The sequence below is a fragment of the Acomys minous genome (assembly GCF_964271855.1).
Source record: "Acomys minous genome assembly, chromosome: 10".
In the NCBI taxonomy this organism is placed as follows: domain Eukaryota; kingdom Metazoa; phylum Chordata; class Mammalia; order Rodentia; family Muridae; genus Acomys; species Acomys minous.
Window position 1 is genome coordinate 27,745,277 of NC_140491.1, and position 8,792 is coordinate 27,754,068.

The following is an 8,792-nucleotide window of genomic DNA, read 5'->3' on the forward strand; positions in this document are numbered from 1 at the left end:
CCCTACTGCTGAACACACCAGACACATGTCATGAGATAAGGAGAAATCAAGCAAGTGTTAATATAGAAACTTCTTCCATGCTGAGTCAATTTCACAGTCCTAAGAGGTGCTAAGCAGGTCACTGGGGGGGGGGGGAGGGAGGAAAATTAACAGTCTTACCCAGCTCATCAATTCTGAATGCTTTAGTAATGACTGGCCTGGCAAGATTAGGTCGTTGGTGCAATAGTGACGTGAATATGATGGGGTGGGGTAACTAAGACATTTCCGATGGGATTTAAGGCCTTCTCATAGGTAAGAAAATCTAGCTAGGAGCATGTAGTGGAGAAGGTCATGTGCCCTCTGAGACAGCCTATTACTGTTATTTTGCTAAAGGGACATGACATCAAACTACCTTATACATACTTACCTTTATATTCATAGATTAGTGCAGCTCTCATTTCCTATCAGGAAGGCTTCTCATTACAGCAGACAAAGGTTAACACAGGGAATCACAGGTCAAAATGTAGAGAATAAGTGACTGTGGGGTTATCAGCTTCATTGGGACAGCCATATCATTCTGTAGCCCAAGGCTCAGGAAAAATCATGGAAGAGGGGGCAGAAAGACTGGAAGAGCCAGAAATCACAGAAGACTGCTGAAATACCCTTCTGAGCCAGGGTCATGAACTCCCAGCTACTCTTTCTGCCGACACAAGGTCAATAGAGTTGACATTCTAGCATGACGGAGGAGAGCCTCCCAAGGCCCATCCATAGCTGGTAGCTATTGGAAATTGATGGCTGCTAAAAAAAAAAAAAAAAAAAAAAAAAAGAGGCCATTTTCTTCAGGGATAGGTCTTGTCAAGGTTGCATCAGTGGATTGTTTTATACCCATGCACAAATGGGCAGGACTCATTGGAGTCAGTGAGTTATAAAGGAAAAAGCAAGATATGAAGTTAAGAAACCACATGGCAGGGCTCCTGGAGAAGTGAGGCAAAGGAGAGTAGATAGTATCAAAATATATTGTGTAGATGTATGAGCTCATCAAGTAGTAAGCAACCAAAATAAAATTAAATAATGAGAGAAGTAAACATGGGAATATAAGCAGATATGTGATTTAACTGATAATGCATTGTCAAAACATAGTATTTAAATGTTCTACTCTGAAGTCCATTTTTCCTCGTTTTATAACCAATCTATGTATGCATACTTGGTTTATATTTTCATAGTTAAATAAATTAATATGATACTTTACACGTTATTTTCTTGTCTCCTTACTATATTATTTGACCTTGTGTAGAATACTTACTTTTTTTGAAAAATATTTTATAGTGACCATTATTTTGATAAATGTTTTATCTAACCATTCCTTCTTCTTAGAGGCTATTATTCATATATGTTATTAATTCATAAAAACAGACATATTTGTCATTTTTAGGTAAATTCAGTGTATTTTGGAATAAAGTACATTTTTATTCAAGTTGAGCCAGTATTTATATTTTGAAAATTAAGACATGTTTCTGCTCTTGGGAAATAGCAAAGTGTCCACCGAGACAGTTTTGTCATCACCCTGGAGATTATAAAATACCCTATTTACATTTTAATTTTATGGTTTCATAATTTCTTCTTTGGAGTTACTGTATTTGGCACCCTTGCCAGTTTTTTCCATTTGTATGCACTGAGGTGTACTAGGGCTTAGTTCATAGACTGATCCTTGTGAATGTTTCCTCCAGCTTATTAAACAAACCCCTTTAGGTTCTGCCCTCACACTGACGACTTTGCAATGTCCACCTCAATGTCTAATTTATCCCATGAAGACTTAAATAATTCAAGGGCCTCTGCAATCCCTCCAATGTTTAGAAATAGTCACAGATTAAATGCTACCAAAATAAACCTCCCGGTTTTCTCCTCCACAGCGATCTACTCTGTTGTGATTAGTTTTACTTCAAATAATGGTAAACCTGAACTTACCGGTATATACAATGAAAGTAAAAAGAAAACAAAAGAATCCTGAAATTTCTCTCCCAGCTCTTAAAGGTCACAAGGCAAATGCTCTTAGTCTAACTTTTGATGTATTTTCTGTGATCAATATCCATAACTTTTGTTGTCATGACGAAAAGACAAAATGCACCTTTGGAATAATAATTCCATCTCACTATCTCTTCGCTTAAGCTCTTTTCATATCTTAAAACACACACAGACACACAGACACACACACACCACACACCCGCACACAGACACACACACACACACACACACACACACACACACACACACAGAGAGAGAGAGAGAGAGAGAGAGAGAGAGAGAGAGAGAGAGAGAGAACACATTTCAACAAAGCTTCATGATTGACTCAACTTTTAAAAAAGTAGCAATTCCTTCCATCTTCTTCCTTCCATCTTCTAGGGTCATCTTTTCTCCCAGAGAAGAAAATTAAAAATTCAACAATGTGTTAGTCTTTGTTTTTTCTGCCTCAGTACGGTGATCTTCTTGATCTTTTATATGCTTCTCTTCCCCTTATTCTACAATGTCATATTATAGTTTTTGTTATGCCAATAGCTCTAAATATTAATTTGTGTAATTTAGAGTATTTATGTTACTGAAATGTTCTAATAAAATATATAGAAATAGCTATATATGTGATTCTATTTTTCTAAATATATAATTTTAAGAATTTATTCTAATGTGTCAACATTACTCTTATTTTGCATCTATATATAAAACTATAAGCCAGTGAATTAAAAATGACCTTGTAAATAACAATTAAAGAATTAAGTTGAAGAGTAAATTCACTAATCTACTTTTTGTCCTATCATCTCTATAACTTTCTATATTCTCATTCTTCCTTTTCAACCACTGTCTCCAAATCTAAGAAAGATAAAGGAAAAGTGAGACATCCCTTACTCCAACCTCATTCTCTCTGTACATATGGCCAATAGTAACCATCTCCCAATGAAAATAAGCATCTATAGCCCAAGAAAGCAACCAAAAACCTACCCAACCCCCATAAGAGAAATGGATCTTGTTCTCTTAAGATTTCTTCTAGTTGATTTGGGATGAATAATACCTTTGTAAGGGACCAAATTTAAGATTATTCTTCACACACATTCTATATATTTCTACTCTAATATGAGGTATTGTATACATCCAACCCCATTATAATACAAGGCTTACTTCCAACACTTTGAAAGTGTTATTTCAGGCTGTTTAGTGTAAGTAAGATATACAAGTTGTTAACTGGTCAAATCATGGTCATGTCAATTATTAGTCTATCTTTATCACAATAATATATATCCTAAGCTTAACAGAGAGATATGATTCTGTAGAAAGATAAGGTAAAATAGTTAGACAGGGTCTTCAAAAACCTCAGAGACCTACAAATATTGTATTTAAAGACGATTTTCATTACTTTAAAGATTCATTGACAATGAGACAGGTTAACTCCTGGCAACACCCAGCCTAATTCAAAGAATATGACGAACATCAAAGAAACTACTTAAAGAAATGGCTTCAAATGTGGCAAACAAGACACTGGGAAAAATGTCTACATTTCTACCACAGGCAGAATTCTGCCTAAAAATGGTCAAGCTTGGATGCAGGCAAAGTTGGTGGCCAAACTCTGCCAAGACAATGTAAGTCCTCAATAGTTCTTACCTCACAAATATATTTGTCAAATATATGGACCAGAAGGCTGATGATGATACTCCAATGTTATAGAGAGTTTTGGGTGACTATTCAGGCAGCAAACTGTCTCTGTCATTTCATTTGGAAGTGGTTGGTCTGCATTTCCTGTTTACTCAGGTAATTAATTTTATTCCTTTTCAAGTCTCTGATGAAGTTGAAGAACAGATAATTTAGTTTTACAATTAAGCTTAGTTGTTTAGGGTTTAAAGTGTTTTTAGGTCTAGATAGATGTTTTAAATTGATAATGATGAGATATGATAAATAACTGATTTATATTCAGAATTTTAGATACACCAAGATAGGAAAGATGTTTTCTTGAAGGTTGCCAAATACAAATTGCCAAAACACTGTGAATGTAACATTTACATAATTCCTGATTGTGTCATGGTTCTTCTTTATGCAGGTAGTTTATGGTAAATATGTGTAATAATATAAATGTATATGTAAAAATTAAAAAAAAAGAAAATTTTATTATTTTTAAAAATAGTCATACTACTTTTGTCTCTTTTCATTTCATGGCTTTTTTAAATTGTGCTAGTGGATGTTTCTTCATTTTCTGTAATTATGTATGCTAAGAGAGTATTTATTTATTTCTAGTAAGAATTTAACATATTTAGCATTTTACAATAGAATCTTGTTTTAGAGGGTTCTCCTACTCATTTTAGGTTATTTAAAGGAATCCTTGGCCTTCATATCACAGATGCCAATACTATAAACCCAGTTGTGATAACTATAAAACTTTAGTTGTGATAGCTATAAAAATTAATTTCTACAAATGTTTTCAAGTGTTTCTTTAATCAAAGACTTGCCCCCTATTTGAGAAGAATTGATATTTATGGAGCCACAGCCAGCTTTTTAAAAGCCACACACAGCCATGTCATGTTTGATATAAATGATTCCTATATTCCATTGCACCTTAAATGGTTTTCAACTGAAGATCATATAGAAGGCAATAAAATGGTTATAAGAAAAGACAGGTCAAGCGATTTTCTTAGAGTTTCACATAGGATTCTAAGTCCTCCAGTTTATGTTCTGTAGGAACTGAGTAATGGAAAGTATGCAGACACCAGGGCCAAGAATCTGGACAAGGTGCTTAACTCAATGTAGAGGTTAAGTGTGAGTTTATACACATCACTTAACCAAGGCTCAGTTTTATCATTTGTTAGGAACCAAATGGAAGCAGCTCCTTTGCATGTTATAAAGCCTAGTACTGATCAATGTCCTGTCCTGGATTACTTTAATCAGTAGATAATTGAGGTTTCATTACTGTCTTTATAAGATAAAAAAAAAAAAAAGAAAAAAAAAAGACAACTGAGAATTCATCATGAAACTCAAGAAAGGAGTGAAGGAGTGAAAAGTTTACCTTTCTTGATTTGCCCTTCCCTGAACGATACTTTTATTTTCTTTGCCACAAACATTAGAGACAATCCCTTGAGATGTGCTTTCAAATGAGTGAGATCCATATTCTATCATGTTCTGAGCTTTTTCCTGGGGAAATGTGAAAAAACACATTCACACTTGGGAGATCACAAATGCTAGACCAACTAAATAATTTCACCAGTGTCTGGAGAGATGGATCAGTAAGAGCATGCCAACCTCAGTATGAATCTGAAGTACCCATGTGAATAGACATACATACTTGCTTGCACCTGAAACCCCATTATTGAGTGATTGAAAGAGGCATATCCCAGTAGGTAGCCTAGCCAAAATGGCAAGTTTTCGGTTACATGACCTGTCTCTAGGCAACATGGCATAGAGTCATAAAGGAACACACTCAATGTTTCATTTGCACATGCAGAGGTGCATGTACTCACAAACTCATAAGCAAGCACCATGCACACCAACCCTCTACTCCAACTATGCACACAAACACACACACAAACAGCACTATCTTGGTAGAGTAGTGAGCATGCTATGGGTGCCTAGAGGATAAAGAATGAGAGGTTACTTACAGAAAAACATTATTCAAAGGCATCTGTAGTACCAAAAAGTCCACCCCAGCAGGGGTCATGGATGATGAAATTACGACACTGGACCTCTATATAGCACTTGCAGTTAGCTTTATTAGTATTCTGCCCCCCAAGCTATCATTAGTTTCTATAAAGTTAAGGATGAAGCTTTTAAGTATCAGGGATTCTCTGAGACTTATGAGTTGTTTACCTCCACAAGCCAGGAAAGTATTGCCTACTTTCTAAGCACAGGACATTTTAATTAGGAAGAAATTGCTACACAAAACACCAAAAGGCTAAGCCCGTTAGCAGAGAAAAATGAAAATGAAAACATGATGATCTAAAGAGTCATGAGTTGTAATAAATATATGAATTGGCCTAGCACAATAAACAGATTTTGAGGGGCAATGTTTCTGTAACTATTCATGTCAAGATATGATAAAAGTCCTATCTGTGTGTCCTATTTGTATAAATAGTATTACTTTTTATAAAACTGTGATTGGTCTGTGAATATAAAGTTTCTATCAACTGATAAAGGCTCTGGAAATTCCCCTTGTTGTTGAAATTCCCTTAGTTGAACATTTACGTTATGTCCAAAGTCTGATACTCAATTTCAAGAATTCATATCAGCAAATTTTTATGGTACTAATTTGTACAAATAATTGACTAGAGAGTAAGGAGGGATTTCTGGCTGTTTGAGAAAGTTGGCAGAAGCAGCAAATTAACATTGACTGGTATGGGGATTCTATCAAAAGAACTCTGTTAAACTGAAAATTCTAGGGTTGATAGGTGAAACGAGCTATCTCCCAAAGCAAGGATCAGGGATGCTTTTATCCCCAAGTAGTAACTTTTAATGATTCAAAACATTTCAGTATGCTGTATATGCGTTTGCTATTAATATTTCATTAAAAGAATGTTTCCCTTTACCATTTCCCAGATCCATCAAAATTAGTTTAGGAGAATATACAAATAAACACATACTACTTGCCTCAAGTTCCTAATTTTTATCAATCAAAGAAAAATAAGATTCGAAGTAATTAAATGACTTGTTCAAGAGCATAGATGTATGGCATTCAAAGATAAATTCGAGCACGTGGTCCTGTCTAGCACAGGGCTTTTCCTCTGCATTTCTGTCCCTCATTGCCTTTACTCTGCCATCTTTTGTTTTAAATGAATGGTGCTTAGGAAAGTTATGAAACTCCAACATACCTTCAGCTCCATTCGAAGCGTTCACCATTTAACTGTCACACCTGATCTCTGTTCCAGAGGGCAAATGCAATCACTGGGGATAATTTGAATCGACTGAGAGGCCTGGGGTTTGTGCCTGTTGCCATTGGCCCTCCTCACTGACGCTACATCATTATGATAGCCAAGGATGGCCACTGCCACTTTAAATTAGGGGTTTATCTTGAGTCCTGGAGAATGGAAGTGGTTTCAGGCGGGATAAGATGATGAATCACATGACAGGGAACACATGTAGCTGTGATTAATGGGACATTACACAACAACAAAAAAAATGGAGCCAACTGTGTGTCGAGATAACTGAAACCACAAAGACCAAGTTATTGTCTAAGGTGATGTAATTAACTTCGAGCCCCACCATAGCTCCGGTGGCTGATTCCAGCGAGCCTTTCTATTGTGCCAGTAATAATGACGAGGCTGCGGCTTCTTCTTTTTAAATCCTATCCTATTAGAGAACATTTTTTTTCTTCTATGCCTGGTACTGATAAAATGTCAAAGACTAAGATATAGCAATTTGAAGAAACACAATTTTAACCAAGTGTTCAGGTTCATTCAACTTTTCCTTTTTCCCAAGGAAAACAACGGTAGAAAAGGGCAAACATTTGCCTTATGATATATGAGCTTCTACAAATATTTTAATGCCTGAAAAGCTGAGTGAATATCCTTTTTAATGGGAGGGGACATGCTCCTATGTAAAGAGAAGAGTAGCATTTAGAAAGCCTTTCTCTGCAGTAACTGTAATGCAGAAAGGTTGCCTCTGGCTTGTTTCTCCCCACAACCTGCCTGGAGCCTGACCCGCTCACGCAAGGATGCAAGTACTCTCCTTCTCCCCTAATGAGTAAGTGACTGCTCTGCTTGTGAGCAGGAATGCCTGATTTTGATATTTGCAAACATACAATGGTTTCAGAATTTACTTTGCACATTTTAATAAAGAGAGTTGCTGTTTGAGTAGGTTCTCTCTTCATTCTTATTCATATTTTTTTTTTCAGTTTGCAAACTGAAAGTGAATCAACTTTTAAAAATGATTCTTAACCCCTGTGTAAAATGTGGAGGCCACCATGGTGATGTCGGATGCCTGATTCATAACACAAGGAACAGAGTTAGAAGGACAGTGTTTGTGCAATTATTCATCCTATGAGTTTTTAGAAGTACTTGGCTACTTTCACCTGCTAGCAGGATAGCAAGTCTTTCCCTAAAATTCAAATATTCTAAGGCATAGTCAAAGCACCATGCTAATTACCTACACTTCATAGTGTACCTATCCTTAACACCTGTACTCCTATAGAACAACACTTAAGGAGTATGCAAGGGGTAACCGACACATTAATTTTGTTGTCATATCCCAGGATGTGACTTACAAGTAATATAATTATCCATTTTACGGCATTAACTCTATGTTTTTATCTGTTGAACCAGAATGATATTATTTTACCAAAGTTTATAAATATCAAAAATGAAACCATTGTATGCATGGTGCATTGTGAAAAGCATCACAATTCTTTTGCCTCACATCTCCCTTTCATATAAGTGACTGTAATTGTGTGATAAACAAAGGCAGAAGAATAACTGTAGTTTTGGAAGAGCCTTTGTTAAAAATGTGCCACAATTTAACCTCTATTGGTGCCTGATTCATGAAAGTATGTTTTTTTGTTGTTGTTTTTGTTTGTTTGTTTGTTTTTTGTAGTTGTTTTTCTCAGTTTTTGCGAAAAGGATCAGTTGTCAGGGACATTATATACTTTGAGTTAGTAAATCACAGTCTGTCATTTCAGGTGTCATTTCCAAGGAAACTCACTGAAAAGACAGTGTGGCATTCCTGATCCCATGTGGAAAAGTCTTCAGTCTGTAACTCTATTAGATGCCAATAAGTCAGGGCTAGCAAGATGCTGCAGAAGCCTGTAGGTCCAGAACCTGCATAGTTACAGCCTGTGTTCTGTCCCACACTCA

General features: G+C 36.0%; 1 pseudogene across 1 annotated transcript in view; it reads right to left on the reverse strand.

Annotated features, from left to right (window-relative positions):
- The window catches only part of LOC311606444 (glutamine--fructose-6-phosphate aminotransferase [isomerizing] 2-like), a 32,924-nt pseudogene extending 26,097 nt beyond the window's left edge, over window positions 1-6,827 (reverse strand). The window contains exons 1-2 of the transcript in view: window positions 6,816-6,827; window positions 5,021-5,145 (exon numbers count right to left, since the gene is read on the reverse strand). The product of the transcript in view is annotated as a glutamine--fructose-6-phosphate aminotransferase [isomerizing] 2-like (transcript). The remainder of the gene's footprint in view (window positions 1-5,020; window positions 5,146-6,815) is intronic.
- Between the last annotated feature and the right edge of the window lie 1,965 nt (window positions 6,828-8,792).